Genomic DNA, 16,366 nt, shown 5'->3' on the forward strand with positions numbered 1-16,366 from the left:
CCACAAACAGTGCTGCAAAGGTTATCTTTGAACTTGTGCCCTAGTGGAGCTATCTGCGAGTTTCTCTGGAGTACACAGATCCAGGAGCAGAATTGCTGGGCCATAGGAAACAGGCACACTTAACTGAGACACAGGCAGCCAGGTTGCTTTTCTGGAAAGTGGCTGCAGCAGCCTGTCCACATTTCCATCAGCAGGTCAGGCATGGGCCAGGTCCCCCACCCCCACCTGCTAAGTATTACCCACCTTTCTAATTTTTCTCTGTCTGATGGGTGCAAAGTGGTATCTTGTTGTTTTGACATTTCTCTGATTGCTGGTGATGTTAGCATTCTGACTTCCACCTTCGTGCATTGCCTCTTCTTAATCTTTGTTTTTGTTTCTCTGATTTCCTGACTTAAAAAAAAATCTATCTATATCTATACTAGCTTTATTATTTATTCACACATCATACAATTTACCCACTTAAAAAGCATTCATTGCTTTTTAGTATACTCACAGTGTTGTGCAACCATCACCATGATCCATTTTAGAACATTTTCATCAGCTCCCAAAGTGGCTGTTCCTTGAGCTCCAGGAGACGTGTTTAGGTTGGGCACTCCCTGTGACCTTGCTGATCCCACAGGCCTGAACGAAAGGTCCGTGGACTCTGGTTGCTGAGGCCCTGGTTTCTGCCTTCCACAGCTTGGTCGTTCAGCTTGCTTTTGAGTGTGTGTCCTTCCGATGAATTCTCCCACAGCCCACTCCCTCGCTTTGTGCTTATTGCCAGCATTGGTTTCTGTTTGCTTACAACCAAAAGAAAACTAAGTCATAAATTTGTACATACTGAAGGGATTTTTGCAAGGAACAGACCCTAGAATGTGAAACTGATTGAGAATGGCAGAGCCTGCCCTGTTTTTTATAATAAAGGGCAGCAAAACTGCTGATCAGACTTTGCTTCATTTTTTTTTCCTGGGACTGTGCACCTTACGTGTAAAATGTCTGGATGTTTCCCAGGGTGGGCTACTTTTCTGCCTTTCTCAAGGTGCTTCCAGAAAGCACTAAGCTTTGGTGTACAGCATCATTAAGAAAGCATATACCCTGGCTGATGATCCGACGTACCAAGCGTCTGTCGGTCATGCTCCCTTAGGAAGCAGTCTGCTAAGATGGTGTCGTGTGCGGCAGGGGAACCCTCCCGCCACTTTGCTCAGGTGGGGTCTTGGAAGACACTGGGTGAAGGAAATCCAGAGGACACAACCTGAGTTGATCAAGGACCTCTCTCCACGGCCAGGGAGGTGAATTGACAAGGAGACTCTAAGGACGTTCCAGGAGGATCATGTCCATGCTCGACATGTTGCTTTTCTTTTTTCCTTTTTATTGAACATTTTTGGTCCCTCCCTGCTCATGTTGTATAACGGATATCATTCAGGCCACAAGTTGCAAGACCATGAGACGTCACATCTCATCCTGCTTGAGTCATGGACATCACCAAGTGATACTTGCCTTGGAAGCTGGATGGGGAGACTGATTTTGAGTTGCCTCATATTGGGAAGGGGGTCAGTTCATTTTTGGTTGTATTTGGATTAGTTGTAGTAGGTGGTAGCATTTAAAAATATGCATAGGAACAAAGGCGTGTGTGTGTGTGTGTGTGTGTGTGTGTGTGTGTGTATACGCACAATAAACTACCAAGGATAGACTGTGGTATATACACTTGTTGTTTTGTCTTCCCAGTGAAGAAACCTGTAGTCAGGTTTCTGGTGTGATAAAGCGACATAACAACTAACACCCCCAAATCTCAATGGCTCACAGAAACAAGCACTTATTTCTTACTCATGGGTCTGCAAGTAGTTGTGGCTTTGCAGCACTTGGCTTCTGGCTGGTTGGTTTCTGGTCTGCTCCATATATCCCCAGCGGCTGCTCAAGGCCTGTTCTCATGGCCAGTGGCAGAAGTGCAAAAGAGGCCAAGCCAAACCCTGCGAACACAACTAAAGCATCTGCTGTAATGCCATTGGCTAAATCAGCGAGGGTTGGGACTTATTCTCTGCCCACAGTAAACCCTGGTAAAGGAAGGGAAGGAAGGAAGAATTGAGAACAAATAATCCATTCTTCTACACTCCCTCTTCTTTTGAGAAATCAACCATGTGATTTCAATGTGTTTTCTCTCTCCACAGATTACATTGTTATCTGTTCAGTTGCTCATGTTAGAAGCCTAGGGTATAAGAGAAGTTCCAGATTGGGAAGGAAGGAGCATTTGTTCAGTTTGAGATATACTGAGTTTGAGCTGACTATGGGATAGTCAGAGAGATGAGGAGACTGTTGACTATATAGATCCAAATCGAAACTATTGTGGTTATTTTCTCACTCAAGTTCCTACAGGTTTTATGAGTGGGGCTGATGACAAGTGTTACTAATTTCTTCGACTGAAGGCCACTAAGTTGTCCTTATGCTGTAACTCTTAAGTTTTTCTGTATTCTGAACCAAGACTGGTCCTCTTACCTTTCATATATGACTCTGTGGGTTGTTAAACGTCAACATCAAGGTTCTCTGTGTGAAATTCCCATGCAGATTTTGTTGACTTCAGAGAAGTTATATGACTGAAGGGCATTAGCAGGTCATATTTTTCAATGTAGACCTGCTTTAATGCACCATTTGTAAAGGTTCTCCCGAAAAAGGATTTTCTGTGTTTGTGTAAATACACTTGTGTCATCATATCTCATGCAAATTGTCTGTATTGATTAATGGTCTCTTGTTTGCTTCCTTTTGCTTGTTGTATTTATAGCTCACATTACGTATAATTGTTGGACAACATAATATGAACCAGATGGCTTCATTATTCTGTGTTTCACATTTTGAATTTTAAATTTCACATTGGACTGCTTGTCAGCGGCCAGCTGTGTCCTGGAGGAGGAGATAAGGCCAGACCGTAGTTGAAAGATCCTGGGTCCGATACTGTGGACAGTAAGCGCTGTCGAGGTGTTAGCATTTGAGGTTTCTTCTGGCCCTTGGTTTCACTTGGGAATTCAGAGTGGAAGGCCAGAGAGAGAGAGACTGGCCGTCAAAGGCCTTCTGAACCACTCGGCTGGCCTGTGATTGCAATGTGTTTGAAAAGACTCTTTACCAATAAGCCCACAGAATCTATTATATGTTAGGAATTTTGACCACAGGTAGTAATTTTTAAAAATACGAGTATCAGTCAGGGGCCTAGCAGGAGAGAGATGGTATATTCAAATAGGATAATTGAGGAATGGTTCCTTAAGGGACTATTTCCAATAGCATGGGTTAAGGAAAACAAGGTTCAGTGAAGTAATATTCTAGACTTGAATGAGCAAGAGGGAGGAGACCCAGAGAGCAGCTACAGGTATAGGAGAGAGTGACTGGGCCATAGGATAGCCAGACATTTGGCCTCCCTGATGTGGGTGGGCGTCATCCAATCTGTTGAAGACCTGAGTAGAATAAAGGGGCTGAGTAAGAGGGAACTCCTCCCGTTTGACTGCTGAGCTGGGACAAGTCTTTTCTGGGCTTGGACTCGGCCTAACACATCAGCTCTTCCTGGGTCTTGAGCCTATTGGCTTTTGGACTGGAACTTACTTCATGGGCTCTCCTTGTTCTCAAGCCTTCGGACTCACACTGGAACTCTTCTGGGTCTCCAGCTTGCCAACTCACCCTGCAAATCTTGGGACTTCTCAGCCCCATAATCATGTGAGCCAATTCCTTATAATAAATCTCTATTCGTCTCTCTCTTTGTCACACACACACATCCTATTGGTTCTGTTTCTCTGGAGGACGCTGACTAATACAAAGGCCAAGGCAACGGTGCTGTGGCCTTTCTTAGACATATAGACATCCTGGCAGGGAAGACATCATAGGCAGGGAAGGAGCTGAAGGAATAAATACTTAAATCTCACCCTTCTCCCTGGTGCCTCCAATTGGTTGAACTCGCCTGGAAGTTCTAGAGCAAGGGAGCCAGTGGAGGCAGTCTTTAAAGAGTCTGGGATACAGAGCAGGATGGAGAAAGGTGAAAAGTGGGTCTCGAAGGGCTAATGGAGCCTTTCCATATAATGTATCTAAAACGACTATTGTTACCACTTTCTCATGTAGCCTCCCAGAGATATGCTATGCATACAAAAGCATATATGGTGCTCTTGGTAATTTCCATGATATTTCAAAGTCTTCCAAAAATATCACTTTGATGGCTGCATAATATTAAAAGCCTTTTACTATGAAATAGTCTTACATAGATGTTACACTTATATAGTATAAATATATTAATGAATGACACTCCTGTGTATCCCATCACCCTGCTTAAGAACTAGAACACTGCCCAAACTTCAGGACTGCTGTGGGTGCCTTCCCAGTTCCATTGAATGAAGGCTAACCATTATTTTAAACTGTATTATCATTCCTTTGTGTTAATAATTTCATTATAATATTTCTGAATATAGATGTGTTCCTAAACAATATATTGTCAAACTTTGTATGACTTCGGCATTTGTGTAGTTTCAAATGTATTTGTGTAGTTTGCATGTAGACTTCTGAGAATCGATTTTTATACTTAACATTATAATTTTGTGATTCATCCAAGTAGATGTATTCTATTTAATTTTTGATGCTGTATATAGTGTTCCATTGTGTGTATATACTAGAATTTGTTTATTTTACTGTCAATGGACATTTGTCATTTTTACCTTTTTATAGTATTGCTATCCAATTTCTGTGTGCATTTGTGCCAGAGATTCTCTAGGCCAGATGCCTGGAAGGAAAGAAACTGGGTGATGGTGATTATCTTCAACTTTACAAGGTAATACCATACTATATTCCAAAGTTGTTGTTCTAATATTCACTCCCCATTGCCAGTGTATTAGTTTTGTTGCTCCGTATCTAAACACCTTTAATCATGAAAACATAACATTAATAGAGTGAAAAGGCAAGACACATAATATAAGAAGAAAATTTTCAACACATATATTGAACAAAGGACTGATATTCAGTTTATCAGTGAGAGAAATACAGACATCTCAACTTTTAAAAGTGGGCAAAAGGCTTGAACAGATACTTCATAAAAAAGGATTTCTGAGTTGCCGATAAACATATGAAAAGGTGCTTCGCTCATTAGTTCTTCAGGGAAATGCACATTTAAGACACAATGAGAAGCCTCCTCTGTACTCCCCAAATCCTAGCACTAGGAAAACTGATCTTGCTAAGTGTTGGCCATGATGTGGAGTACCAAAAACTCTTTTTCTCTACTGGTGGTCATGTATCTCAGTACAACCACACTGGAAACTTGGTAGTATCTACTAAAGCTGAACATAGGCATAGCTATAACACACAATTCCATTCCCAAAAGAAATTCCTACAAAATGTCAGTAATAGCATTATTCATCAGAATCAAACACTGAAAATAGCCCAAATGTCCATCAAAAGTTGTATATACTTGCAACAAAATGGATGAATCTCACAACTATGGGGAAGAATGAAAGATACTAGATACAAAAAAGAACATTCTGTATTTTTTTATATATATATATAAAATCCCCCAATGGACAGAACTGACTGATGGTAATAGAAGTAAGGATGATTAGTTAGCTTCGGGGAAGGTGATGACTTGGAGTGGACATACTGGGGGCATCCAGGACTAATAATATTCTTTATCTTGTTCTGAGAATGAGTACATGGGTAAATTCATTTTGTGGGAGTTCAATGAAGTATGTACCTATGATTTCTGTACTTCTGGTACTTATGTACTCTTCAGTAAGAACTATCTTGAGGGGACTTCCCTGGTGGTCCAGTGGTTAAGACTCTGAGCTCCCAATGCAGGGGCCTGGGTTTGATCCCTGGTCAGGGAACTAGATCCTGCTTGCATGCTGCAACTAAGACTCTGCAGGTCGCAACTAAAGATGCCACATGCTGCAACTAAAAAAGATCCCGCGTGCCACAACTAAAGATCCCATGTGCCGCAACTAAGACCTGGCGCAGCCAAATAAATAAATATTTAAAAAAAAAAGAACTATCTTGAAAATGCCATATGTTTGGAAATTAACAAACACATGTCTAAATGATCATGAGTAAGAAAAGAAATCATGATGGAAATTTAATAATGACAATACTGCATATCAAAACTTTCAGGTTAAGTGGTACTATAAGGGAAATTTATAGTCTTACATGTTTACATTGGAAAAGAAGAAAAGCTTATAAATATGTGTGGTGTCCAAATATAGCAATAAAACCTTTTCTAAAAAATGGATAAAGAAAGAAATAACAATAAATGGAATAGAAAACAGACGCAATTTAAAAAACCCAACAAAGACCAAAAGTTGATCAAGAAAACAAAAAAAGAGAAAAAGCACATATAAACAACTTTAAGGATGAAAAAGGAGGACATAGCTACAAGAAGTCCAACCATGTCTACCTGTACAGATTTTGTTTTCCAAAGATCACCCTGCTTGGGGAATGTATTATAGAGGAACTTGAGTGAATGCAAACAGAGTAGTTAAGAGTTTATTGCTGTAATCCAGGTGAGATGTAATGTAGCTTTTATTGGGACTAGAGTCTTGCTTAGGGATGACACTCACATTCTAAGGTTATCCATTTACTGTCTTAACTTTTCTTCTAATATATATATATATATATATACTTATTTATTTATTATTATTTTTTTGTTTTGCGGTACGCGGGCCTCTCACTGTTGTGGCCTCTCCCGTTGCGGAGCACAGGCTCCGGACGCGCAGGCTCAGCGGCCATGGCTCACGGGCCCAGCCGCTCCGCAGCATGTGGGATCTTCCCGGACTGGGGCACGAACCCGTGTCCCTTGCATCGGCAGGTGGACTCTCAACCACTGCGCCACCAGGGAAGCCCGCCTTCTAATATTTTTTATTGTTTTATTTTTACACTTAAAACTGTAATCTTCGTCTGGAATTTAAAAATATATAGTAGGAGGTAGAGCTATGGTGTTTTTTTTCAGATGGAAAACCATTTAACGTAATACAACTCGTTTAAAAATAAATTGAAATACCACCCTTGTAAATTAAGTTTCTGTATTTACTTGAATCTGTTTCTGAATTCTGCATTCTTTGTTCTACCATGAATTTGTCTCCTCCTATGCAGATACTGTACAGCAGGTTTTACAGTAAGTCTTAATATCTGGGAAGATAAATTACTCCCCTCAGAATTTTTCTTTTATTTTTCCTTGGTTTTATTTTGTTACATTTATTCTTCTATATAAGCTTTAAAATAATTTTACCCTTTAAAAAATTCTGATATTCACGCTGATTGGAATGGCGTTTGTATTTTAATTTTAGAAGAATTGACACTTGTCTTCCCTTCCAGAAACATGTTCTAACTTTCCGTTTATTCAGGTCACCTTTTCTTTGCCATGAATATAGATTTCAGAACTTGACTGTAATTATGTTCAGCATTTTATGTCTTTCACTTGAATATTTGAAAGTAATATTCATTTTACATTATGCACTTTAACAAGCAAATAGTGCTCATTTAGTTAATCCCTTAATAGTCTAAACATTTCCAACATTTCAAGTATGTCATTTTGAATATGGAAATTCTTCTTGCTCTGAGAATTACTGAAAACCTCTGATTCGTGATTTGGTTGAAGAGAAGGAAAAGTATTAAATTTAGATTAATCAGTAGGGGTGAGGGATAAATTGGGAGGTTGGGATCGATACATACACAATACCACGTATAAAATAGATAACTAATAAGGATCTAATTATAGCACAGGGAACTCTACTCAATACTCTATAATGACCTATATGGGAAAAGAATCTAAAAAAGAGTGGATATATGTATATGTGTAACTGATTCACTTTGCTGTACACCTGAAACTAACACAACATTGTAAATCAACTATACTCCAATAAAAATTATTAAAAATAATAAAATTAGACTAATCAACTTAATATAACTTAACAGACAGTCATGTGTAACTTTTGAATATGTTATGCACCATTGTCTCTTTTACAGATGCCTCTTTGCAGCTTTTCATTTCATCATGTAGCAAAGACACAGGGGATTAGTTTGGGATTTGAATCAAGTTATCTTCATAGTTTCTGAGTGAATCAGGTTTACAAGTTCATCCAGAATTATTCAACAGTCAATAAAGAAGGTGCATGGACATCTAACATCCTCCACTCCCCCTGTAACCACCACCGTGATGCTTAGAGAGGAAAGAGACTACTTTCAAATAGCAAGACTGCCAATGAGTGGGAATGATCAAAAGGCGTTATCAACACGAGCAGTTATTTTTCTTTTATGTTTCAGTGAGATTCTCGTCTAGCAGAGTAAGATGACAGATGCAGCCCCTACTTATTACTTGGGTTTCCCTACAGAAATGATTCTGGAAACACCAACAGGCTTGCATCCTTACGTGAGGCAGAGGATCTTTGGAGATGGACATAGAAGGTAAGTGAAGGGGAACTAATCAACACTCTCCTTTCTCTTGCCAAAGACAAATCCTTTTTTTTTTTTTTTCTTGGCGGTACGCGGGCCTCTCACTGTTGTGGCCTCTCCCGTTGCGGAGCACAGGCTCCGGACACGCAGGCTCAGCGGCCATGGCTCACGGGCCCGGCCGCTCCGCGGCATGTGGGATCTTCCGGGACCGGGGCACGAACCCGTGTCCCCTGCATCGGCAGGCGGACTCTCAACCACTGCGCCACCAGGGAAGCCCTTTTTTTTGACCATACCCCTGCAGTGGAAGCTCGGAGTCTTAACCACTAGACTGCCAGGGAAGTCCCAAATCCGTTCTTACTTAGTGAAGACAGTGCCCAAACCAGAAACTGCAAAACTGTGAAAGGGAACTATTTTGGGAAAATATTTTTCTTGTTGCCTTTATCTAAAATGAAGCAGCCATGAGAATACAAGGGGAAAATCTAAATATGGTATTTTGGGGGGAAGGGATGACAGGGTTACTTTTCAGTATATTTTAATTGAAACAAGACGTGAGTTGGCTCTAGTCACACAGGTGGAGTGGGGCTCCTTTGTGACAGTGGATCGCAACCGAGGCTACACATTAGAATCACCTGAGGTGATATGGAAAATGCTAGTGCCTCAGCTCAGCCCTCAACAAGTTCTTACTCAATTGGCCTAGGATTGGCCTGGGCCTGGGTCTTTTTTAAAACCCCTAGTAAGTCCTAATGTGGAGCCAGTGATGAGAACACTGTTTTGGAGAAATTACCAAGGGTTTGGGAGGATCAGTTTTTTTTTAACAATGTGTGAAACAAAATCACTGCCAGATTTGGCAGGAGATTGCAAAGTGACATGCCAATAGAAAGTATGATAGTAAACCTCTATTTTAGCTTATTTGTTAGGGAACAGCCAGTGTCCTGCTAGTTAACTTTGGGGGGCTATTTTTTCTAAGTTAGACTTTTCATACTGAAATAATATTTCCATCAAATGAACATCATTCCCTCACATTTGTCATTGTTTGAAGTCATATCTTGACCTTCCAAAATGCCTTTAAAATTTCCTTTTGAGTCAGTTAAGTGTTACTCCTTCCTGGAACAGATAACTGGTTGAAGTGGTTTTTGGAATGGTCTCTGGTTTGATTTATGACCGTGAAAGTAAAACCGTACAACTTGGATGGGACTTGAACCCAGCCAAAACCCAGACTGGGTCTTGAACCCACTGTCTTTTAATTGAAATCACACACCTGTTCTCAGGACTTAATGAAGCTCAGGTTCTTTATATTTCAACTTAGAAGGAATTCAGCCAGTGGCAAAGTGATAGGTAAGTAGATTTATTTAGAGAGATACACATTCCATAGAATGTGGTCCATCTCAAAAGGCAAGAGTGACCCTGGGAGAAACACATTCCACAGACAGTGTGGGCCATCTCAGAAAGCGACAGCCTCCAAAATACGGGGTGGTTAGTTTTTAGGGGCTGGGTAATTTCATAGGCTAGTGAGTGGGAGGATTATTCCAACCATTCTGGAGAAGGGTTGGGGTTTCAAGGAATTGGGCCACTGCCCACTTTTTGCCCTTTTATGGTTGGCCTTGCAACTGTCATGGCAGCTGTGGGTGTGTCTTTTAGCTAATGTATTACAATGAGCGTATAATGAGGCTCAAGGTCTACTGGAAGTCGAATCTTTCACCATCTTGGACCTAGTTAGTTCTAACCAGTTATGTCATATCCTCAACGGCTATGTCATTCTTTAAGGGTTGTGCCCTGCCCCCTTCCCTCCTGTTTCAAAAGGAGCCTGAAATTGTGCAGTTGTTGGTTACTTGAAAATTTTTCTTGAAAAATTCTAAGGAAATGGGCAAGACTTTAGCTGACTAGGGGTTCTGTTTTCAGCATCTTATTCAGCTACTGCCTAATTCTATTTTGTCTTCTGTATAATTGTTAAATATTCATTTTCTGCCTGTATCTGAAATTCATGAGTGATATTGTTCTGTATTTTCCATGATTGATCCTTGTTTTCAGCCTGAAGAGTCTTTCCTTTTCTTTCTTGTTTTTAATTTCCCAAGAGCCTTCTTAGAACTCGATTTTTATCCACCCGTGATATCCCAACAATTTATGTTGGTCCTCTAAGACCATTGCTATAGGACTCAGTGGTGTTCTCTTATCTATCGGTGTTGTTTTTGATTGATTTGATGCTGGACTCTGAAAAAGCATTTACGTTTAGAAATTTGGAGATTTCCTGATGCTGCTTCATGGCTGGTTCTCCCCTGACATAGAGTAGGAAAAGTCCCAAGTGCTCTGTCCTGCAGGACAGCCCCACCATACACGCCCCCCCCCCCAACTTCACCCATGGCTGGAGAAAGCAGGCTTTTCCTAGAGCTCCCTGTGTCTGTGCCCTCTCCCTCTCTCCTGAGTTGCGGGCTACCCTCGAGCTTGAGCTGAGATATACAGAGAGAAGAAAACCTAGGAACTCTCTTCCAGGTCATCATTTAAGACCTGGGTTCCTTACCCAGTCCTGCTGCTCTTTATTCACTGTAGTAGGCAGAATAATGCCTCCCCACAGAAAAAGATGTCAATATTCAAATTCCTGGCACCTGTGACTATATAACCTTACCTGGCAAAAGGGATTTTGCAAACTTAATTAACTTAATGATTTTGTGATGAGATTAACCTGGATTATCTGGGTGGGCCAATGAAATCACAAGGGCCCTTATAAGAAACAGGCAAGAGAGTCAGAGGTGGTGGAGCTGTGGTAACAGAAGCAGGATTAGGCGTGCTGTGAGTCAAGGAATGCAGGCAGCCTTTGGAAGCTGGAGACAAGGAAACAGAAGGTTCTCTAGAGCCTCCGGAAGGAACACAGCCTTGCAGACCCATTTTACGTTTCTGACCTCTAGAACCGTAAGAGAACTTATCTGTCTTATTTTAAACCACTAAATTTGTGATAATTTGTTTAAGCAGCAAAAGAAAACTAATTCATCCACCTTTCGGAGTCATCTGGTAGTTGCTTTATGGAGTTTGTCTAGGGCTTTTTGTTACAATCAGGGAGAGATGTGTTACCGGGCCCTTTCTAGATTCTTGGATAGCATTACCATAGATATAAATGAATATCGCTTCCACAAGACTCTTAGGCAAGCAAAGCTTTTTATTAAAAGAAAGAGCTTGTGCACAAGGGAGAAGGCAGGAAAAAAATGCCAGCTCCCGGAGTAGAAGGGGCGAGTTGCTTTTATAACAAAAGGGAGGGTTTTCTCATTATAACTGATAGTTTTGAGAAGTCTTCAAACTTTTTGATCAGCAGCAGATGGCTCCACAGTGTCTATCGGGAATAGGGAGCGCTTCTGGGAGGGGAAAGGAGTGCCTCAGAGTTTTCTGCAAGAAAGCACAGGAGTAGATAAGGTTAAAATTTATAGTTGAGAGCTTCCCTGGTGGCACAGTGGTTGAGAGTCCGCCTGCCAATGCAGGGGACACGGGTTCATGCCCCGGTCTGGGAAGATCCCACACGCCGCGGAGCGGCTGGGCCCGTGAGCCATGGCCGCTGAGCCTGCGCGTCCGGAGCCTGTGCTCCGCAACGGGAGAGGCCACAACAGTGAGAGGCCCGCGTACCGCAAAAAAAAAAAAAAAAAAAAAAATTATAGTTGAGCTTCTTGTCTTATGGCAACTAGGTATACTTGCTAGTGCAACAGAGACAAAGTTAATTTTCTATTCCCGGGAGCCTGGTTTTTGTCTCTGGGGCTCAGGCCTCCAGGGCCTTTGTTCTTTAGCTTGCAAGGCCTGTTTTGCCCAAGGCCATTCCCTAGTCCTTTTCCAAAATGGCTGTGCTCTTTTCATCCTGTCTTAGATGGTGTGGAGTGTCCTTACTCCAGCTTGAGTGGAACCAGAGCCCATTATTATTATTTTTTAATTAATTTATTTATTTTTGGCTGCGTTGGGTCTTCATTGCTGTGCGCGGGCTTTCTCTAGTTGCGGCGAGTAGGGGCTGCTCTTCCTTGCGGTGCGCGGGTTTCTCATTGCAGTGGCTTCTCGTTGTGGAGCACGGGCTCTAGGCACGTGGGCTTCAGTAGTTGTGGCTCTCGGGCTCTAGAGCTCAGGCTCAGTAGTTGTGGCGCACGGACTTATTATTAAATGAGGCATTTACTATACTCCTTCCTAAGAGCACCAGGTGGGGAACACGTTTTCTAAACTAGATCTAGGAAGTGGGATGTGGAATCAATCCATCCTCCTCCCCTTCAGGGTTGTCCAATAGTTAATGAATTAAAAAAACATGACTAAATAAAAACAAATCCTCCACACAGTCCCCCACCCAGAAAAAGGAAAAAAAAAAAACAAAAATTAGATGTCCCAGATTACTCGCCAAAGTGGAACCTGGGAACAGCTTCAACAACCCAAATTAGTCTGTTACAGAGTCATCACAAGCATGCCTTGCTTTCAAACAAAAAATAATTTTTTTGAAACAACAAAATAAAAACTAGTACTGATCACTTTTCTGACAATACACTATTACTCAAAATTAACTAGTATTGAGAAGGGGAAGGGGGCCATAGCTATGGGCCTTGTCTCACACGCGTGCGTGTGGGTAGGTGCAGGGCATTTGTCATTATTGCAAAAATGAATTTTAATTTTTTAATCTTTAGTTTGATTTAAACATTGCTTTTAGTATATCATGAGTGATATTTGCAACAAAAAGAATAAAATGCCTAGGAATAAACCTACCCAGGGAGACAAAAGACCTGCACGCAGAAAACTATATAAGACACTGATGAAAGAAATTAAAGATGATACACATTTTTTTCAGCTCTCTATGGGCTTAATTCTGTCCACCCACTCAGAAGTCGCCCATGGCCATAAGCAGTTTATGAGCCTTTTGTAAAGACAGTCTTCTGAAATCAAGAGACTCTGTGTTATAATGGAATTTTGGTTTTGCTTTTTTACGGCAAAGATAAATGCAGTCATTGAGATAAGGAGGCTCTTGCAGCAAGTTCCGTTTGTTTTTTTTTCCGAAAAGCTTTGGAATTATTTTAGTGATCATGGAGTATAAAGAGTTAGACCTGCAGTGTCCATATGTACCGACTGTTTTTGACAACTATGCAGTCACAATTACGACTGGTGGACAGCCTCGTACTCTTGGACCTTTTGATACTGCAGGGCAAGAGGATTATGACAGATTACGACTGCTGAGTTATCCACAAACAGATGTATTTCTAGTCTGTTTTTCAGTGGTCTCTCCATCCTCATTCGAAAATGTTAAGAAAAGTGGGTGCCTGAGATAACACTGTCCAAAGACCCCTTTCTTGCTTGTTGGGACCCAAATTGATCTCAGAGATGACCCCTCTACTGAGAAACTTGCTAAGAATAAACAGAAGCCTATCACCCCAGAGACTGCTGAAAAACTGGCCTGTGACCTGAAGGCTGTCAAGTATGTGGAGTGTTCTGCACTTACACAGAAAGGCCTGAAGAATGTGTTTTGATGAAACAACCCTGGCTGCCCTGGAGCCTCCAGAGCTGAAGAAGAGCTGCAGGTGTGTGCTGCTACGAACGTCTCTCCAGAGCCCTTTCTGCACAGCTGGTGTCCACATCATACTAAAAGCAATGTTTAAATCAAACTAAAGATTAAAAATTAAAATTCATTTTTGTAATAATGACAAATGCCCTGCACCTACCCACACGCACTCGTGTGAGACAAGGCCCATAGCTATGGCCCCCTTCCCCTTCTCAATACTAGTTAATTTTGAGTAATAATGTATTGTCAGAAAAGTGATCAGTACTAGTTTTTATTTTGTTGTTTCAAAAAAATTATTATTTTTTGTTTAAAAGCAAGGCATGCTTGTGATGACTCTGTAGCAGACTAATTTGGGTTGTTGAAGCCGTTTCCGGGTTCCACTTTGGCGAGTAATCTGGGACATCTAGTTTCTGGGTTTTTTTTTTTTTTTTCCTTTTTCTGGGTGGGGGAGTGTGTGTGGGATTTTTTATTTAGTCATGTTTTTTTAATTCATTAACCATTGGACAGCCCTTAAGGGGAGGAGGATGGATTGATTCCACATCCCACTTCCTAGATCTAGTTTAGAAAACGTGTTCCCCACCTGGTGCTCTTAGGAAGGAATATAGTAAATGCCTCATTTAATAATATACTCCTATATGAAAGTTGCCTTTTCTCCCCACCCTTGAGTAGGTCCAGTATTTGATGAAACTCATGAAAGTGGGTGGAACCTGTCTTGCCCCTCCTCTTTTCTAGGATGCACTATATATGTGACTGACTCTCAAGGAAATTTGTTTGCCATTTGCTGATTTTTTTTTTTGAAGTTAATTTCTAACTTCTTTCACTGATAAATGAAGAAAAGTATTGCACCTTTTGAAATACAGCAAATGGATTGAGTATGTAATGAAAAAACAATTTTTCCCTGTCAATCATTGTCTTAATATGCTGAGCATAGATGTGCAGCTTAAGAGTGTATGATACAGTGTTCTAAAACATAGCTGAAGACCTGGTATATAGAGGAAATCCGAGGGGTGGTGCTAGAAGACAGATGTCTATGGGATGATTCACATCCTCTTTCAAGTTACGAGGATAGAGACCTTCATTAAGAAGCTGGGGGTGGGGTGGGGTAGGGTCGGGGTGGGGAGAACATTTAACCACATGGAGACCAGTCAGGGGAATCCCCTTATTTCTGTTTTGCATATGAGGAACCCTAGAGCAGCCAGGTGAGGCTCTCTAGTTTAATAAGACTCCAGGGGAGGGTCTTATGAAGACTCTTCATAAGCTGATAAAATCCCTGTTAACACTTTTCTTGGTTGCAGTTTCCAAGTCTTAAAAATGTTAGGTAATCTTCCCCACCTTCCCCAAATCCGAATTCTTCTAGATGTCATTAGTGTTGAACCAATGCTTTCTCATGTCTCAATTCTTTGTATATGCATTCTTTTCAGATGTATTAAATAAACAAACCCTTAAAAAAAAAAAGGTGCCTGTGCCATGTGATAATAGGATAAATTCGATATGAAATTCACTTGGTCATGCAGCTGTTGGATTAAGAGATTCTTGAATTTTAAAAGTTATGGATGAGTTATTTCACATTTCGCATGTACAGTGAGACTTCATTAATCTTCTCACACTGCAGTATTACAAATCTGCTTAATACAAATTGGCAGACGATGAGCACTCCCTTAAATTCCCATGCTCAGCCTCCACCTCCAGCACTCTGTTGGAACTCTGGTCCCTCCAGTTCCTTCCAGATGGTCTTGGGAGTCTCAGGCAGGGATCTCATGAAGGCTCCAGGAAAGAGGTCCCTTGGCCGCCCTGTGGCGCCCATGTTTATGCCCTCTCCTCCTCCAGACCTCTGTGGGAAAGTCTCTTCACACTGTTAACGCCCAAGATAGCGGCTGGTTCTTTCACTGTTGGTGGTTTTCAAAGATGAGGCCAGAGCCGAGGTTTGTCCTGAAGCTGCCCAACCTCCAAGCTGAGGGCACTGATGTCTGCCTGGAGGGCGCAGTTTCCCATTGCTGCAAGATCCATGGGCAGTGGGTCCTGTTGCCTGTGAATGGAACTGCCACGGTTGGCACCTGGTGGTTCAGCTCTTGTGGGTTTTGTTCACTCCTTTGCTTTGGGCCCCTGGTTCTGGGACTGCATCGTCAATCCATGTGATCTGGATGGCCAACCTTCTTTGACCTTGTCCACTGTCCTGGTGCCCAAATTGTTCTCACACTTCTCTTCCCTTAGAATGAGTTTCTTTCTTTCCTTTTTTCTTTTTGGCTGTGTCGGGTCTTAGTTGTGGCACGTGGGATCTTTCATTGCGGCATGGGCTCTTTGTCGTGGCACGCAGGCTTCTCTGTAGTTGTGGCACACGGACTTCTCTCTCATTGAGGCATGCGAGCTTAGTAGTTGTGGCATGCGGGCTTCGTTGCCCCATGGCATGTGGGATCTTAGTTCCCTGACCAGGGATCGAACCTGAGTCCCCTGCACTGGAAGGTGGATTCTTTGCCACTGGGCCACCAGGGAAGT

At 41.7% G+C, this 16,366-nt stretch overlaps 1 pseudogene; it reads left to right on the forward strand.

Moving 5' to 3' along the window:
• The first annotated feature begins 13,192 nt into the window (after positions 1 to 13,192).
• On the forward strand, positions 13,193 to 14,945 carry LOC113614329 (cell division control protein 42 homolog pseudogene; annotated as a pseudogene).
• The last annotated feature ends 1,421 nt before the right edge of the window (positions 14,946 to 16,366 follow it).

Source organism: Aethalodelphis obliquidens, unplaced genomic scaffold (assembly GCF_003676395.1).
Source record: "Aethalodelphis obliquidens isolate GAN/ISIS:26980383/991018 unplaced genomic scaffold, ASM367639v1 scaffold94, whole genome shotgun sequence".
Taxonomy (NCBI): domain Eukaryota; kingdom Metazoa; phylum Chordata; class Mammalia; order Artiodactyla; family Delphinidae; genus Aethalodelphis; species Aethalodelphis obliquidens.